We start from the raw sequence: 19,169 nt of genomic DNA, 5'->3' as shown, positions 1-19,169 counted from the left end.
GACATTGGTCCTATTAACATCCCAGGACATGTTTCTGTCAATGTAAAATCACAGTGGCTATTTGAATGTATGATAGTGATTATCTACCTTGTCGATAATTATCTCCTTTGGCGATAACACATGTATGCAAAATTTGGGTTTATTAAAAACGTTTTAAATCTAATGACTGACTCCTATGTGTTCTTATGCCCTGATTTAAAAAAAATGCTTCTATTTTACAGCATCACTTTTAGATTTTGCACAAATGTGTATGAAATTATGTACAAGTGAGATACACAAGACAAATGCTTATTGTAGCCAAAAATGTATGCAATATTATATATAGAAATGTATTAAACATTAATTCTGTAACTTTATTAGAAATTATTTTTTGTGCCTTTTCCTTTTCTCTTGATCCCTTGTCTCTTATAGAAGGCCTGTGGATCTTCTCTGTGAAGCGTCCGGCAGTAGTGCTTCATTATGTTCACGTTCCATCTACTGTATCTTGGTATCGTCATTCCATTTCCTTTTAATCCTGATGAAATCTTTTTCCTTGATCTGTGCTAACAACACAAAGGTTTTCAGAAAAATACCATACACGCACTGGATTATAACAAGCACCCCAAATTTAGAGATAAAAAAGGTGAAAAAAAAAGGGGAGTCAGTCTTATACTCCGGTGGTGTCTTACTATAGGGGGGTGACAGCAGTCATGGAAGGGGGGGAACACAGGAAGCAAGGACATTGCTCAAGTAGGGCAATGCTGGCTGCGGTGTTGCTGGCTGCTGTGTGGCTGGCTGTGCTGGCTGTGCTGGCTCATATGTGGCTGGCTGTGCTGGCTGTGCTGGCTCATGTGTGGCTGGCTGTGCTGGCTGTGCTGGCTCATGTGTGGCTGGCTGTGTTGGCTCATGTGTGGCCGGCTGTGCTGGCTGTGCTGGCTCATGTGTGGCTGGCTGTGCTGGCTGTGCTGGCTCATGTGTGGCTGGCTGTGTTGGCTCATGTGTGGCCGGCTGTGCTGGCTGTGCTGGCTCATGTGTGGCTGGCTGTGCTGGCTCATATGTGGTTGGCTGTGCTGGCTCATGTGTGGCTGGCTGTGTTGGCTCATGTGTGGCTGGCTGTGCTGGCTGTGCTGGCTCATGTGTGGCTGGCTGTGCTGGCTCATATGTGGTTGGCTGTGCTGGCTCATGTGTGGCTGGCTGTGCTGGCTGCGGTGTTGCTGGCTGTGCTGGTTGCTGTGTGGCCGGCTGTGCTGGCTGCTGTGTGGCTGGCTGTGCTGGCTGCGCTGGTTGCTGTGTGGTCGGCTGTGCTGGCTGCTGTGTGGCTGGCTGTGCTGGCTGCGCTGGTTGCTGTGCTGGCTGCTGTGTGGCTGGCTGTGCTGGCTGCGCTGGTTGCTGTGTGGCTGTGCTGGCTGCGCTGGTTGCTGTGTGGCTGTGCTGGCTGCTGTGTGGCCGGCTGTGCTGGCTGCTGTGTGGCTGGCTGTGCTGGCTGCGCTGGTTGCTGTGCTGGCTGTGCTGGCTGCTGTGTGGCCAGCTGTGCTGGCTGCTGTGTGGCTGGCTGTGCTGGCTGCGCTGGTTGCTGTGCTGGCTGTGCTGGCTGCTGTGTGGCTGGCTGTGCTGGCTGCGCTGGTTGCTGTGCTGGCTGTGCTGGCTGCTGTGTGGTCGGCTGTGCTGGCTGCGCTGGTTGCTGTGTGGCTGGCTGTGCTGGCTGCTGTGTGGCTGGCTGTGCTGGCTGTGCTGGCTGCGCTGGTTGCTGTGCTGGCTGTGCTGGCTGCTGTGTGGTCGGCTGTGGTGGCTGCGCTGGGTGCTGTGTGGCTGGCTGTGCTGGCTGCTGTGTGGCTGGCTGTGCTGGCTGCGCTGGTTGCTGTGTGGTCGGCTGTGCTGGCTGCGCTGGTTGCTGTGTGGCTGGCTGTGCTGGCTGCTGTGTGGCTGGCTGTGCTGGCTGTGCTGGCTGCGCTGGTTGCTGTGCTGGCTGTGCTGGCTGCTGTGTGGTCGGCTGTGGTGGCTGCGCTGGGTGCTGTGTGGCTGGCTGTGCTGGCTGCTGTGTGGCTGGCTGTGCTGGCTGCGCTGGTTGCTGTGTGGTCGGCTGTGCTGGCTGCGCTGGTTGCTGTGTGGCCAGCTGTGCTGGCTGCTGTGTGGCTGGCTGTGCTGGCTGCGCTGGTTGCTGTGCTGGCTGTGCTGGCTGCTGTGTGGCTGGCTGCTGTGTGGCTGGCTGTGCTGGCTGCGCTGGTTGCTGTGTGGTCGGCTGTGCTGGCTGCGCTGGTTGCTGTGTGGCCAGCTGTGCTGGCTGCTGTGTGGCTGGCTGTGCTGGCTGCGCTGGTTGCTGTGCTGGCTGTGCTGGCTGCTGTGTGGCTGGCTGCTGTGTGGCTGGCTGTGCTGGCTGCTGTGTGGCTGGCTGTGCTGGCTGCGCTGGTTGCTGTGCTGGCTGTGCTGGCTGCTGTGTGGTCGGCTGTGCTGGCTGCGCTGGTTGCTGTGTGGCTGGCTATGCTGGCTGCTGTGTGGCTGGCTGTGCTGGCTGTGCTGGCTGCGCTGGTTGCTGTGCTGGCTGTGCTGGCTGCTGTGTGGTCGGCTGTGCTGGCTGCGCTGGTTGCTGTGTGGCTGGCTATGCTGGCTGCGCTGGTTGCTGTGTGGCTGGCTGTGCTGGCTGCTGTGTGGCTGGCTGTGCTGGCTGCGCTGGTTGCTGTGTGGTCGGCTGTGCTGGCTGCGCTGGTTGCTGTGTGGCTGGCTGTGCTGGCTGCTGTGTGGCTGGCTGTGCTGGCTGTGCTGGCTGCGCTGGTTGCTGTGCTGGCTGTGCTGGCTGCTGTGTGGTCGGCTGTGGTGGCTGCGCTGGGTGCTGTGTGGCTGGCTGTGCTGGCTGCTGTGTGGCTGGCTGTGCTGGCTGCGCTGGTTGCTGTGTGGTCGGCTGTGCTGGCTGCGCTGGTTGCTGTGTGGCCAGCTGTGCTGGCTGCTGTGTGGCTGGCTGTGCTGGCTGCGCTGGTTGCTGTGCTGGCTGTGCTGGCTGCTGTGTGGCTGGCTGCTGTGTGGCTGGCTGTGCTGGCTGCGCTGGTTGCTGTGTGGTCGGCTGTGCTGGCTGCGCTGGTTGCTGTGTGGCCAGCTGTGCTGGCTGCTGTGTGGCTGGCTGTGCTGGCTGCGCTGGTTGCTGTGCTGGCTGTGCTGGCTGCTGTGTGGCTGGCTGCTGTGTGGCTGGCTGTGCTGGCTGCTGTGTGGCTGGCTGTGCTGGCTGCGCTGGTTGCTGTGCTGGCTGTGCTGGCTGCTGTGTGGTCGGCTGTGCTGGCTGCGCTGGTTGCTGTGTGGCTGGCTATGCTGGCTGCTGTGTGGCTGGCTGTGCTGGCTGTGCTGGCTGCGCTGGTTGCTGTGCTGGCTGTGCTGGCTGCTGTGTGGTCGGCTGTGCTGGCTGCGCTGGTTGCTGTGTGGCTGGCTATGCTGGCTGCGCTGGTTGCTGTGTGGCTGGCTGTGCTGGCTGCTGTGTGGCTGGCTGTGCTGGCTGTGCTGGCTGCGCTGGTTGCTGTGCTGGCTGTGCTGGCTGCTGTGTGGTCGGCTGTGCTGGCTGCGCTGGTTGCTGTGTGGCTGGCTATGCTGGCTGCTGTGTGGTCGGCTGTGCTGGCTGCTGTGTGGCTGGCTGCGCTGGTTGCTGTGTGACTGGCTGTGCTGACCGCGCTGGCTGCTGAGTGGCTGGCTGTGCTGGCTGTGCTGGCTGCTGTGTGGCTGGCTGTGCTGACCATCTGCGCACTCGCCAACTTCTGGCGGCATTATTTGAAGATCGCACCCCCAACAGAGCATCTCACCTGCCACACCGCCCTGCTCCACACAGCGCCCACTGCAGCCAGCACAACCCCGCACAGCTAACAGAGCATCTCACCCGCCACAGCCAGCACAGCCCCGCACCGCCGGCAGACTATCTCACCCATCGCACCGCCCTGCTCCACACAGCGTCCACCACAGCCAGCACAGTGCCCACCGCAGCCAGCACAGTGCCCATTCTCCACTTCCCAGTAAGCTACATTGGTATTTTAAGACGCATCCCTCATTTTCATTTTCCTCCCAAATTTTTTGGAGGAAAAGTGCATTTTATAATCTGAAAAATATAGTACTCCAAATGGGAATGTAAAAAAAAATAACTTCAAATTCATCAGACAACCCAAGGCTCCAGTGATGAATTCTATCTCGGCTGTACCATTCACACAAATAGCAATGGTGCTTTGTGTATCCTCCCTGCCGCTCAAGTAGCAAAGAGAGAGCTTTCAGATCACCACATAGTGCCCATCCTTGATCTTTGTAGTTAATTTCTTGAGAATAAAGTCTAAACTATCATCACTTTCCTTCAAGAGTACAGAATGCACTAAAGGCACTGCAGCTGTAATTGTGCAGTAGCAGCTTTCAGACTTTTCTCGGATGACTCAATAAAGAGTCTTCACTCGCTTACATTGTACTCAATGTTAGATTTTCCCATCAGCCCAGAAACACTACTACAATACACTAGACCACCGCCTTGGAAGGAATTCCTTTTGGAATGCTGTAGAATTCTCTTCTTTTGGAAGCCTATGCAATCAGTATTTGTGAAAAAACCCTACGTGCTGAAAGTTTTTTGATATTTTTACTGAGATCGGACATCCAATGTTTCATATGTCTCTAAGAATTTAATTTTAGGCTTCCAACCACCAATCTTATAAAGGAAGTGGAAATTACCATTTTTATGATTGGGGTTATGAGTTATACAGAACAGAGGCAGGGGGGATTTGATCACTGACTGCAGGTAATCTAAACAGATCTGATGAATAGCAGACATGGCGTGTGCATACAGAATAATTAACAGGCAGTGTCATAATTCCTCTGTGCAGAGCATCTTGCACTGGAGATGCTCTGCTGTGCTTTCTGGATTACTGAGCTGGCAGGATGATTAACAGCACAGGATACCATGCTGGTTCTGGGAGGTGCTGATTGCTCAGGTGTTTGATCTTTCTGGTAATTGCTCTGCTTCTTTAGTGAACATGCTCTCCCAGAACCTTGCCAGTCGTACATTCTGGTTTGGTAGTTGTGCTTTGGCCTACGTTGCTGCATGTATTCTGATCTTTGACCTCGGACTGTTGTTAGACTCCTCTCTGCCCACTCCATGTTTCTGTCGTGACCTCCTGGCTTTTGATCTCAGACCGTTACCTGACCACATCTCAGTTTACTTCCTGAATTTATTACGTGCCTTCCTGGAATTCAAACCCCGGATTGTGACCTGACTACTCCTCTGTGAACTCCCTGTTTCCATATGTGTCCTCCTGACTACTCTTACCTGTAAGTAGTGACTTGCATTACAGGTAGCTGGTAGCTGTTAATGTTGGATAACCATTTGGGCCAGCAGATGTGTCCCTGTATACCTTCACTGGCACATAGGTGTTAAACACAGGGGCATCAATGCTTTCACTTGTGCAGACGCTCTCTCTGTACTCTATAGTTAGGACAATATTTTAAATTTTTTTTGTATTATAATTCTGGTTTCACAGAATCCATGGATATATCCATGATCAGAGAACATATTCGCATCTGTGGGTAAAATTGCAAAAGTTTTGGTAGCTGGCAACCCACAGGAATGCAATATCTCCATCATTTATGGACATATATTCATGTGTGGTGTATATATAGAACCCTTGAAGGATGTTCAGTAGGATGATGGATATATTGTTTCTCTAGAAGGTTTCTTTGGAAAAATATGACCCACACCAGAAATGAGGGCCAAAAACTAGATTTGAATCAAATCTAATCAGCCATCCCCCTCTAACCTCAGCTGATAGATGAGTGTAGGGTCAGGTGAGACCCTTTATAACATCTCTTCTACCGAATATCAGGGACAGATCTGGAAGAACCACATGTTTATGGTTGTTCTGTACAACAACCTTTTTGGTAGAGTCTTCCCCGCAATAAAGTCTCATGATAAAATTGTGTAAGATTTATTTATTGTATTTATGATTTTTATTTGACAGTTTGTTTTATGTATTTTTGTTTTTGTTATTCCACCTTTTGTAACTTTTTTTAAGTGGGGGTGATGAAGAGCTCATCCCACCAATTCCCTATTTAGGGCCCAGCACAAGGGATACCTAGAGTCAGGTATCCGGCTAGGTGCATAAGTGCGGAACCTATCTAGGGTGGTGATGGACCCCAGGGACAAGCTGTAGCTTTGGTCAGGGGGTCACCATCTTCCTCTTCCCTAGACGCAAGGGTCCTCTTCCCTTTTTACCTTTCACCACTCACTTAGTACTTCCCCGTACCTAGCGTGACATGTGTTTGGCTTATTGTGAGCCTATTGCAATAAATGAGTGGGCAAGTGAGAGAAAAGGAAGTCTCCCTTTACGATCGAGTGAGTGGTGTTCGTGACAACCATGTACAGGATTATACTTGTCCAAGCACTTAGTTGCAGATCCCTCCCGTTAACTAGCGATGAGCGGCTCAATCTACGATTTCCTGAAGTTTTCTGACCCCACGAATTCGAAATAATGATTCTTTTCCAAAACTTCTGATGTGTGCTATACTTCCTAGGAGACCTCCGAGTCTTCTATATGTATTCTCCGGGCAATTACAGGCTTTGCAACATTGCGAATCATGGTGGATTTATTCGATATGAATCAAAATTTTGGAGCAAGATTCGGCAAAGCTGCTAAATTTGAATTTCAAAGGATTCCATCATCTCTACCATTAAACTAAATCACCTTTCACAAGGAGCTCCAATACCACACAGGAGGACATGACAAAAAAAAGAAACTTACATGCTAAAGTTTGAAACTACTAAAAAACAAAAAAAATTTGAGGTGTTTTGCTGATCAAAATGCCCATTTTCATACCTGCCCAGTAGCCACATCACGGCAGCCGCATTGTACTGGGTCCTACTTTATATTACTACCTTTCTCTGTGTTTTAAAACCTACATATATGGGTCTCTCTTTACCCATATATGTAGGTTTTAAAACCCAGAGAGGGGTAGTAATATAGAGTAGGACCCAGTACAATGAGGTTGCCGTGATGTGGCTACTGGGCAGGTATGAAAATGGCCATTTTGATATGCAGAAAACCTCAAAAAATGTTATGATTTTTTTTAGGTTTTTTTTGTTTTTTAGTAGTTATAGGAGGACATGAGTAGTGCCTTCCCTGCCTCGTTCTTAAGGTTAGTGGGTGTCTCAGCATTGAAATCCCCATGAATCTTATACTGAAACCACATTCAGAGAATCTGGTGGCAGTAAGTACCACAAGTTACCTTTCCCACCATATGAAGACCAAGAATGTATTATGCATATACTGGATAACATATACACAAGGAACCACCCTACTGAACTTGCCAATTTCCGCAGCTTTGTCCAAAAAAATATTTGTTTCAAGGTTTCATTAGAGCGGACATTCTCAGGGCACTACAAGGCATGGAAGGAAGTCAATGTGTGTATGATGGCATGGTGCTGCCATCTGCCAGTTTACAGAGCACATCCTGTGCAGCAAGTAATGAGTTAATCAAAGCCTACAGATTGTTTAAATCCTAAAAGGGAAACATACTGAGAATCCATCTCCAGCACATCAAAGGCAGAGAGATCCCCAACGCAGATACCACAAATATGTGGAAAAGCAATGATTCAGCATGGACTAATTACAGAGATAAAAGCCGTATCTCACAAACAATTCACAACTAATGTTAAAAACAAGTTGTGTCTTTAATGATGTTACATTAAGGAAAGCAAAAGTCTTGTGCCACATTCTCCGTGACCCTGCAAATTCTTAGAATCTCCAAGAATGAGTCAAGATACATTTCATTGGGTTTATACGAAGCTTCCTCTGATCTATATGTACTGGGGAAATAAGAAGCTGTATAGTGAAGACACCAGTTTTTCAGGCTAGACACAATGGCGATCAGTTGATCATGGTGGGTCCAGCTTCAGAAATTCCTAGTGATCAGTGGTTGCCACTGCTGATGATAGAAAAGCTACAGAGATTATAGGGAATCTGTCAACACAAAATGACTGTTCAAACCAAGCTCAGATGTGGCGCCCTGGGCAAGCCAGGACGTCACAAGCACTACACCAACACACCCCACACCCCCGGTCAGGCACACCGAAGTCAGACAAAACCCTTGTTGCGTCCCTCCAGGGGCTGATGTTCACACCAGGGGGTGGGCCAAGCGGTTGGTCCCGCCCACCGAGGAGTTCACAGTCCTGGAGGCGGGAAAAAGAGTGAGATAGAGTTGGCAAGTGAAAGTGAGAGGAGAGTGAAGTGGTAAAGGAGCAGACAGAAAGTGGTCCGGGTGTGTGGCCCGGACGGAACAGCAAGGTTGGCAGACGGTGGTGACCGTCTGGAGGAGAGGCCTATTGGAGCTAGCCGTAAGGACCGTGGACGGGCGGTGGCCCGGCGGTACCGGACCGGTACGCAAAGAGAAGCCAGCACCATCCGGCAGGGGCTTACGGACCCCGACAGGGCTAGGAGTCGCCGTGCAATTTGTCAAATCCGTTAGTGAAGGGAACCTCCTGGGTTTCCCAGCAGCCAAGTCCCGACAGAAGGTAACAGTCCAACTATTAGAGGGAAACACAGTCACCGCCAAGGCTAAAGTTCCCAGGGCCAGAGCCTGCGGGCAAAAGGGGCTCCTTCAGCAACCTTCAAGCTGGGGAGTGGGTTACCGGTGGGAACCCATTGAAACCGTTTACACTACAAAGGTGCAGGGAAAGGCAGTCACCATCAACCTGCCGGGAGGAGAAACACCGCAGCCGTCTGTGGGACCCGTCCATCCAGCCGTTTGTTTTACCGGAGACTTTGTGTACATCATTGGCTGAGTGAGTACCACCGTGCCGTGTGGCACAGCGCTGCCCCCGCGACCCTGCACCTCACCAGTGACTCGCCCACCCCAGGGCTATGGGACACCCGGTGCCGGGCCGGACTAGTCCGGGGGTTGTCAGTGGTGGCGGGGCCCGTCTCCGTGGCCCTGGTGGCTCTTCACTTAATTGCAGAGGTCATGCTGCGGCAGGGCCCTGGACAGCATGCAGGCCGTGCTCAGACTGGTCTGAGTCCCTTGGCCCTGTACTGCAGCCGTTGCGGGGCTGCTGCGGGGTGATGGTATCAGAGCTGCGTCCCTGTCTTGGCGGGCCGCGCCTGGCATGGCGGCGGCCTGGATTGGAGTCGCTGCTGGGGCCTGAGCTGGACGGGCCGGGCTTGGCGTTGCTGCTGCGGTGTGGATGGGCGTCGCTCCGGCAGCGAAAATTTGGCGGGCCGAACCTGGCGTGGCTGCGGCCTGGATCGGCGTCGCCGTGCCGGGCGTCTCTCCAGGGACCGCGGGCATGGCAGCGGGGGTTGGGGCACTCGCGCCAGCAGGGGCAGCATGGGACTCACCCAGATCTAGGCCGGAGATGCTCTGCAGCAGGATCGGCATCGCTGGTGTGGACTCTGGATGGACGTGGGCATCACCCCCACGCAGGCCTCGCTGCACAGACTTCTGCAGACTCCTCATGGCCAGCACCATCTCCTTCCCCCACACGGCTGTCTCCCATCTGCTCTGCTTCTTCATCCCGTCAGCCATCCTTCCGACCTTAGCCTCCAGCTCAGCGGCGGTCACAGGCCTGATCCAGGTGAGCTCCCTCTGGCGTCCGCTTACAGGAGCCATTTTCTCTCTTCCTCCAGACAGCAGCATTAACTGCCTGTCAGTTTCTTAGCGCGCCATTTTTCTCTCCTCCGCTCTCCATAGCGGGCACTGCTTCGCGCTCTTTCTCTAGACAAGGGGGCGGAGCTTCTTTTCACGCTCTTTCTACAGGCACGCCCCCTTCTTCCCGCGCTCAGCAGCGCTAATGGCGGCGGTTTTCACAGTAAAACACACAGTTTTGTCACACGGTTCTTCAGGCGCACAGTACCCGGTGGGACCGGGCACGAAATCCTGTTCCTGACGCCAAAATTGACTCGCCCACCCCAGGGCTATGGGACACCCGGTGCTTGGCCGGACTAGTCCGGGGGTCGTCAGTGGTGGCGGGGCCCGGCTCCGTGGCCCTGGTGGGTGTCAGTTTAAATATGGCTGATGACTTGGTGATGAATAAAGTTTGTGTTCGTGACGCCACCTGTGGTATGCGGCTATTAAGCCGCCGCTGCTGTGTAAGGCCTCCGGGGTAATGATATGGCAGCAATGATGGTACTGCTCCCCACAGGTGGAGCAATGCCCCGGGGCACACTGTTGGTGCTCGTGAGAGTCTATGGTGTAATGGAAGGCTAAGCAGATAAAATAACAGAGACCACTCCAAGGGTGCAGTTTCAAGTTCTTTACTCACACGTCCTGGTATGCGCACACTGGTGCCCTCAGACGACTGGAACCCACTGTCAGGGACCTCCGCCGTTTCTGGGTGATTCTTGGAGTAAAAACCGGTACCCTTCTCTCTAAGGTGTCTCTATCTTCAGCTGTCTTCCTAAGCCTAGCTCTTTTAGGATGAACCTGCTCGGCCTCCACTACAGCCTCCAGGCTGGGGGGTCACCTGTCAGATGATTATCCCCTTTCTAGAGGTTCTGCTGTGGGCTGTGGCCCGGGGAGTTTACAACTTTCCCTGGGCCTCGGTTTTTACTGTTTGGAGATAATTTTGAACTCCTCCGGTTTCTAGGGACCGTCCCCTGTTGCAGCTTGATCCCTACACCGATGCTCCTGTGGAACAGTCCACCACAGCTCTACAGCTATCCGTGGCCCTGGAATCACTTCTGTTCTCTGCTTGGTGTCACCTGGACCCTCTGAGTCCCAGGATCTTCACCAGGAAGCGTCTCTTTCTTCTTCTCAGCTCCTGACTGACTTGGAGCTGTCTTTCCTTCTCTCCTTCTCGTCTGCCTCCTGCAGACCTCCTCCTCCTCCCCACTCTCTCTCTTTCTTCTCTTGCTTTCTCTGTGCGGACACTCTGAGCTCACAGAGCTCCTTTCTCTTTCACAGCTACATGCTGTCTCCTCACTCTCTCACTCTCTGAGGTAAACTGAAACTAACTTGACCTTCCTTTCTCTGACGGCTCTCTGGTGGCTCCTCCCACCTCCCCAGTTCCTAAGCTGTACCCTATAGGAGCAGGGATGGGTCTTACGGCCCCTCCCAGCATGCAGCATGGGAGGGTAACTGCCACTGTCCCTGGTCCCAGTATGTACCTAACAATGGGTGTTGTGTAGGTTTACCAGGGGACCGGCGTTCACTCCTTTCCTCACCCAGAATGGGGCATCACACCTCTGGATGGGGTGCAATGTCCTGTGGCGACGGAAGCCTCAGGGGTGCCACACCAGGCCCCGTAACCCGCCTGCCATCCATCCCTACCCCATCACCGGTCCCCGGGACAACCAACCCGGTTGTTTGTCGAAAGTCACCATTCTCATCCAGACAAAGCAGACTTCTTTCTTTGTGCTGATGAAGGACAAACACCCTGATATACAGTATATACAGTTAGGTCCAGAAATATTTGGACAGTGACACAATTTTCGCGAGTTGGGCTCTGCATGCCACCACATTGGATTTGAAATGAAACCTCTACAACAGAATTCAAGTGCAGATTGTAACGTTTAATTTGAAGGTTTGAACAAAAATATCTGATAGAAATTGTAGGAATTGTCACATTTCTTTACAAACACTCCACATTTTAGGAGGTCAAAAGTAATTGGACAAATAAACCAAACCCAAACAAAATATTTTTATTTTCAATATTTTGTTGCGAATCATTTGGAGGCAATCACTGCCTTAAGTCTGGAACCCATGGACATCACCAAACGCTGGGTTTCCTCCTTCTTAATGCTTTGCCAGGCCTTTACAGCCGCAGCCTTTAGGTCTTGCTTGTTTGTGGGTCTTTCCGTCTTAAATCTGGATTTGAGCAAGTGAAATGCATGCTCAATTGGGTTAAGATCTGGTGATTGACTTGGCCATTGCAGAATGTTCCACTTTTTTGCACTCATGAACTCCTGGGTAGCTTTGGCTGTATGCTTGGGGTCATTGTCCATCTGTACTATGAAGCGCCGTCCGATCAACTTTGTGGCATTTGGCTGAATCTGGGCTGAAAGTATATCCCGGTACACTTCAGAATTCATCCGGCTACTCTTGTCTGCTGTTATGTCATCAATAAACACAAGTGACCCAGTGCCATTGAAAGCCATGCATGCCCATGCCATCACGTTGCCTCCACCATGTTTTACAGAGGATGTGGTGTGCCTTGGATCATGTGCCGTTCCCTTTCTTCTCCAAACTTTTTTCTTCCCATCATTCTGGTACAGGTTGATCTTTGTCTCATCTGTCCATAGAATACTTTTCCAGAACTGAGCTGGCTTCATGAGGTGTTTTTCAGCAAATTTAACTCTGGCCTGTCTATTTTTGGAATTGATGAATGGTTTGCATCTAGATGTGAACCCTTTGTATTTACTTTCATGGAGTCTTCTCTTTACAGTTGACTTAGAGACAGATACACCTACTTCACTGAGAGTGTTCTGGACTTCAGTTGATGTTGTGAACGGGTTCTTCTTCACCAAAGAAAGTATGCGGCGATCATCCACCACTGTTGTCATCCGTGGACGCCCCGGCCTTTTTGAGTTCCCAAGCTCACCAGTCAATTCCTTTTTTCTCAGAATGTACCCGACTGTTGATTTTGCTACTCCAAGCATGTCTGCTATCTCTCTGATGGATTTTTTCTTTTTTTTCAGCCTCAGGATGTTCTGCTTCACCTCAATTGAGAGTTCCTTAGCCTGCATGTTGTCTGGTCACAGCAACAGCTTCCAAATGCAAAACCACACACCTGTAATCAACCCCAGACCTTTTAACTACTTCATTGATTACAGGTTAACGAGGAAGACGCCTTCAGAGTTAATTGCAGCCCTTAGAGTCCCTTGTCCAATTACTTTTGGTCCCTTGAAAAAGAGGAGGCTATGCATTACAGAATCATAATTCCTAAACCCTTTCTCCGATTTGGATGTGAAAACTCTCATATTGCAGCTGGGAGTGTGCACTTTCAGCCCATATTATATATATAATTGTATTTCTGAACATGTTTTTGTAAACAGCTAAAATAACAAAACGTGTGTCACCGTCCAAATATTTCTGGACCTAACTGTATCTACAGAGTGTCTGGTTTGGCTTTTATCCTAAGTCATGTGGTTGTTACACACTCGACCCGGGTCTATGCTCTGCTCCCCTCACATCATTCCACTGCCCTCTGTTGTGCTCCACATCAGGCTTTGCATGTTGCCCGGCTTGTTATATCATCTCTCTAGGCCTTTTAAGACCATTAGGACACATATCTGTATCTTTGGATTGTTATTTCAGGCTATACTTTTGTGTTTTCCACCTCCTGTAAACACCATGATTTACCTGCTTCATATCCTGCTGAACTCGCTACATCTTCTCTGCTGCCCTCAAGATTCCAGTGTATATCTCGTCCTCACTCCCCACACATCATCATGCGAGCTGCACCGACTTCCGGGACCTGTGTACCCACTCGGACCTGGGGCTTCACAAGGTGAGATCTAACAGTGGAAATGATAATGAAAAGGTCAAGGTCAATATTAACTTTGAGCATTGCTACTTCCAATAAGCAATACTAGAATTCAAGTCCTCATCCTCACTGGATAGAGGACAACTGGTAGTGGGGGTCCAAAATTCCCTGTTGCCATTGTATGTAAAGCGCTGTGGAATTAATAGCGCTATATAAATGAATAAGCAGAGGTTATGCCTGTGTGCTATTGCTCCATTCACTATCTAGGAGACTGCCAAAGATACAGTAGCTAAGTATAGTTGACTTGTACTTTAGCATACAGCGGAACCTTGGTTTACGAGAACAATCCGTTTTAGGACTGTGCTTGTAAACCAAGTTACTCGTCTAGCAAAGCAAGATTTCTCATAGGAAATAATGCAAGCTCAGACAATTCGTTCTACAACTTGTTCAATGTCCCATCCAGGTCCCCTATTGTGCCATTCCACACATGTGCAAAAAAGCACAAACACACACACACACACACATTACCTTCCGTTCCTTCGCTGGCCTCCTGGTTCTTGTAGTCCACAGGTACATGATGTGTATCGGGTAACCATCACGACCGATGCCGGAGCTTCCGCTGCCAGAGTGCTGATGTCAAAGGCAAGAGCCACTTAACTCTGATTGGTCAGTGCGCTGCCTTTGAGAAGTGGCTGACAGCAGAAGTTCCTCCATCGTCGCGATGGTTACCGATACACATCCTGTACCGGCGAACTGCAAGATCCATGAGGCCAGCGATGGAATGGAAGGTAAGGTGAGCATAATATGTGTGTGTGTGCATCTGTTTGTGTGTGTTTGTGCATGTTTGTGGGGACTGCAAGAGTGGGTCAGAGTACGGTGAAAGTATGGAACCGGAAGTGTGTGTGGTGAGTATTTGCTCGTACAGCCAAGCATTGCTCGTAAACTGAGTTACAAATTTCCAGCAAGCTTTGCTCGTATAGCGAAATACTCGCACACCAAGTTACTCGTAAACCGAGGTTCCACTGTATCTGGTTTCTCATCACATGACCTGCACCAGTGGTGTCCAATAGACCACATTGACCTAGAATTAGAATCTGTGGGTTCCATATAATTTCGTGAAGAGGAACAGTACTGCTCTTCTCATGTTTCAGCTTGTCTTGTAAGTCTTTGAGGTGCAAAGAGGAAACCATTTGTATTCCAGATCATACTTCATATAAATATTCCAAAACATGTAGCCACATCTACAAAAATGTTGGTCACCAAAAGGTTGATAGACCTAACCAAAAATAATATACTCTACAGAATACATTAGGGCAGAGAAACAGCTATGTCTTACTTCACCTGGAGCAAAGATTCAACTTACAGCTCTTTTCCTGTATCTAGAGCCGATAAAATAAGTATTTAACATGTCACCAATTTTCTAAATAAATATATTAGTAAATGTGCTATTGACATGAATTTCTCACCAGATATCGGTAACAATCCATCGGGCCACGGCAGAAGAAGCGCTATTTGAATTTTAGAGCGCAAAGTTGTCTGGAATAGATAGCTGACGCCATGTCGTGTTTAGAGAGCCCTTGATGTGCCTAGACAGCGGTGCTCCCCCACAAATGACCCCCATTTTGGAAATTAGACCTCTCAAGGAATTTATCAAGATGTTTGGTGAGCACCCTGAACCCCCAGGTGGTTCGAAGATTTTTATAACGTCGAATCATAATGTCACTATATAAGTGACTAAATATTATTATTATAATTATTATTATTATTATTATTATTAGGGTTCCAAGAGGAGTACCAGATGAGTTTAAAGCCAGAGACCAAATAGCAATGAGATTGGAATTGCTATTTCCCATTGTTCTAATGAATTAAAATATAGACTGGATAAATTATATCTACTGTAGCCAACGGAGGTTTATGAACATAACAAAAAAAATATTTTTAAAAAGCAAAAATGTTGCTTTAGCTCAAGGGTAACAGGAGATAATGCACCAAATAATTTGTTTTGCAATTTCTCCTGAGTACACCAATACCCCATATGTGGTGGAAAACTACTGTTTGGGCGCACAGCAGGGCTTGAAAGGGAAGGAGCGCCATTTGACTTTTTGAATTTGTTAAGCACAAAATTGGCTGAAATCGTTAGTAGACACCACGTTGCATTTGGAGACCCCCTGATGTGCCTAAACAGTTGACACCCTCCAGAAGTGACGCAATTTTAGAAACTAGACTCTAAGAAACGTATCTAGATGTTTGGTGAGCACCTTTTTCTAACCACAAAAATGTTGCTTTAACATAAAATGTTTCATTTTCACTAGGGTAACAGGAGATAATGGACTGCACAATTTGTTGTGCAATTTCTCCTGAGTACACCAATAACCCATATGTGGTTGAAAACTACTTTTGAGGCACAGTAGAAAGTGAAGAAGGGAAGTAGCGCCATATTTTGGTTCAGATTTAGTTGGATTGGTTTGGTGGTACCATGTAATATTGGCAGAGCCCCTGAGGTGCCACGGCTGCAGAATACCCAAAAGTGACCCCATTTTACAAATTGCAACCCTAAATGACTTAATCTAGGGTTCAAGTGAGCATATTCACACTACAGATGTGTCACAAAACTTTATACTAATGGGCGGTGAACAAAAAATTGTTACCACTAAAATGTTGTTTTAACCCAAGATTTCCAATTTTCCAAGGGGAATAAGTAAAAAAGGCTCCATCATGTTTCACAATTTCTCCTGAATGTAGCAATACCCCATATCTGACTGTACCATACTGATTTGCCGCACCACAGGGCTTTGGAGAGAAGGAGCACTATTTGATTTTTGGAGCATATATTTTTCTAAAATAGTTTCAAGCCTCCATTTGCAGAGCCCCAAAGTGCAGAAACCCACTCAAGTTATCACATTTTGGAAATTACACCCCTCTGGCAGTTCATCTACAAGTGTAGCAATGATTTAGTCTCTGGAAAACACCCATGAAGTCAAATGCAGTGAATGTTGCAGAATTAAAAATTGCATATAAGCCCATGTTGTGGAGACACACACAAAGTAAATTAAAGGGAATCTGTCAACCTTTTGTGTTTTTTTGGTTATTAATATGGGCATATGTGGTGCCCTGGATAAGCCAGGACGTCACAGGTACTGCAACAACACACCCCACACCCCGGGTAGGAACATCAAAGTCAGACACAAATCCTTGTTGCCTCCCTCCAGGGGCTGATGTCCACACCAGGTTGGGTGGAGCCAAGCGGTTGGCTCCTCCCACCGAGGAGTTCACAATCCTGGAGGCGGGAAAAGGGAGTTCAGTTCAGTTGAGTTAGGGAAGTGGTAGTTGAGGAGCAGACTGACCGTGTCCGGGTACGTGGCCCGTGCACCTGAGAGCAAGGTTGGCAGACGGTGGTGACCGTCTGCAGGAGAGGCCGATTGACGCACAACCGTAAGGACCGGGGATGGGCGGTGGCCCGCCGGTACCGGATCGGGGAGCGAAGAGAAGCCAGCACCATCCGGCAGGGCGTACGGACCCCGGCCAGGCTTGGAGTCGCCGTTAAACCAGTCAAATCCGTCAGCGACGGGAACCTCCGGGGTTTCCCAGCAATAAAGACCCGACTGAAGGCAACAGCTCAACCGTGAAGGGAAATACAGCTACCGCCACAGCTAGGGTTCCCAGGGCCAGCGCCTGCAGGCAAAAGGGGCTCCTCCGGCAAATATACCGCTGGGGAGTGGGTTACCGGTGGGAAGCCATCGGGACCGAGAACATAACACCGGTGCAGGGAGAGATAGTTACCGCCAACCTACCGGGAGTGACCGTCCAGCCGTTTGTTTTACCAGAGACTGCGTGTGCGTTACTGGCTGAGTAAGTACCACCGTGCCGTCTGGCACTGCGCTGCCCCGCGACCCTGCACCTGGCCAAGCCCCGCAATCCACCTTACAGACAACAACTCCGGGCCCCGGGACTACCAAAATCCCCCTACCCACGGAGGGAAGGAAATGATCCCAGCTGCTCCCCATCATCTCTCACAGGATCCCCGTACAGAGCAGCGGTGGTGCCCCAACCTCACCACACACCGTGGGTGGCATCACAAACCGACATCCCAAACTCCAACAAACCACCCCTTTCACTCACGGGCGAGGAGCGCCGCTCGAGTCCCCGGATCCGGCTCACCGCTCGAGCCACCGAGCAGTGGTAGCAGCAGTGCCGGACCCGAGCGTGGTGAGCGCAGCGCCCCGCCGCCCGCGACAACTTGGCGTCACGAACAGGATCCTACCGTTCTACCGCCTGGTAGAAGTGCGCCTTGTGTCCCGCCGGAGATGTCCGGCCGAAAATTTTCGGAAGCCGCCATATTGGGCGCGAAAAGTCCCCGCTCGAGCGTCTTCCTGAGCAGTGGAGGCGCGAAAGCCGAAGCTCCGCCCCTGAAGAGGAGGTGCCGGAAAGACACCAAGGGGGCACGGATGGCGTCTGACCGCATGTAGACCGCGGCTATAAAAGCAGGGACCCTGCGGCCATCTTTTAGTTCCTGGGAGAGGCCGCCGCAGCGATTCACCATCCGACCAGCAACACCGTAGCCCCCGCGCCTGGCACCGCGGGGTGGGTGGAGGTCCGGACCGCTCAGCTGCATAGCCGACTGCAGATCCGAGTGCAGTTCCTCTTGGAGGAGCGGGAGGCTGACATGGCGGATGTGGTGGCGGTCATACGGAGATGCGAGGTGGAGGAAGTTTTGGAGGAGCGGGTAAGCGACCCACGCCCCTGTATCCCAATAGGGTCGGCCATCGTGGCTGAGGAGCCCGGTCTGCGCCCGCTAGCCCTGCTGCCTCCCCCACTGCCCGTGTTGGCTGCTGCTGCCCCGCCACTATGCCCGCTACCACCTCAACCGGTAGCGGTACCCTGCCAATCCGCCCAGGCGGACCGACCTGCAACGGAAGCCCATGACCGTCCTGAACCACTTCCCTGGGAACTATCGAAAACCGTGCCCGTCAGCAGAGATGTACCGGAGGCACCTGCCGTGATCGTGCCAGGTTCCGAACCCGCGCACGGGACCGTGGCGTGGATAAAGGCCCGAATAACTGAATCCAACCGACGCCATCGGGACCAGATACGTCTCCTGACGGAGCAGTGGACCACCGAGGTGGAAACGCTAGCTGCGACTGCCCAGATGCACGAGATGGGAGCCGACGAGACAGATCTGGTGAGTGACCCACGCCTCCATGTCCCACAGGGACCGGCCACTGCGGCTGGGAGACCCGGTTTGATCTTGGCCCTCGTACCGTCTCTGCCATTACCCGTGGGGCACCCCAGTGTTGACCTACCTGACCTGCTGCCCCATGCTACAACGGTGGGGACCGACGTATTGAATACCGGGGGCCCCGAGACTGCGACAGCTGGCGGTAACCCGCCTGGCGCAGGGACAGATGATAGTGACTCCGGCCCTGACACCGAGCCCGCCTCAGAGTCCGAGGAAGCGAGTGAGAGCCTTCGCTACGACGGCGGACCGGTAGTTTTCTATAGCCCGCGCACTGGTGGAAATGGATACCGGGCACCTCTTTCCCAACAGGCCTGTCACTGCATGTTTGACATGCTGGTAGCGGAGGATGAGGCCACCTCAGCAGAAGAGTCGGGGTGATGACAGCGGTTCCCCGCTGCAAGTTGTCCCCGTTGGGACCACCAGCACCGTTGTATGTTGTTGAATGTAACTGAATGGTAAGAAAAGTAATCAACCGAACTGTGACCAGATTAGCACCGTGATTGAACCGGCCGTTGCCAGCAACTAGTCCCCGTT

The 19,169-nt window shown here is 51.0% G+C and overlaps 1 long non-coding RNA gene across 1 annotated transcript in view; it reads right to left on the bottom strand.

The window, feature by feature from the left end:
- Nucleotides 1–435: 435 nt before the first annotated feature.
- The window catches only part of LOC142301992 (uncharacterized), a 155,398-nt gene continuing 136,664 nt past the window's right edge, over nt 436–19,169 (bottom strand). The window contains exons 2-3 of the long non-coding RNA XR_012752916.1: nt 13,276–13,430; nt 436–537 (exon numbers count right to left, since the gene is read on the bottom strand). This is a non-coding gene — a long non-coding RNA (uncharacterized LOC142301992). The remainder of the gene's footprint in view (nt 538–13,275; nt 13,431–19,169) is intronic.

The sequence above is a fragment of the Anomaloglossus baeobatrachus genome, chromosome 4 (assembly GCF_048569485.1).
Source record: "Anomaloglossus baeobatrachus isolate aAnoBae1 chromosome 4, aAnoBae1.hap1, whole genome shotgun sequence".
In the NCBI taxonomy this organism is placed as follows: Eukaryota; Metazoa; Chordata; class Amphibia; order Anura; family Aromobatidae; genus Anomaloglossus; species Anomaloglossus baeobatrachus.
Note: the sequence above shows the minus strand (reverse complement) of the source record. Positions and strands in the feature narration are given on the sequence as shown.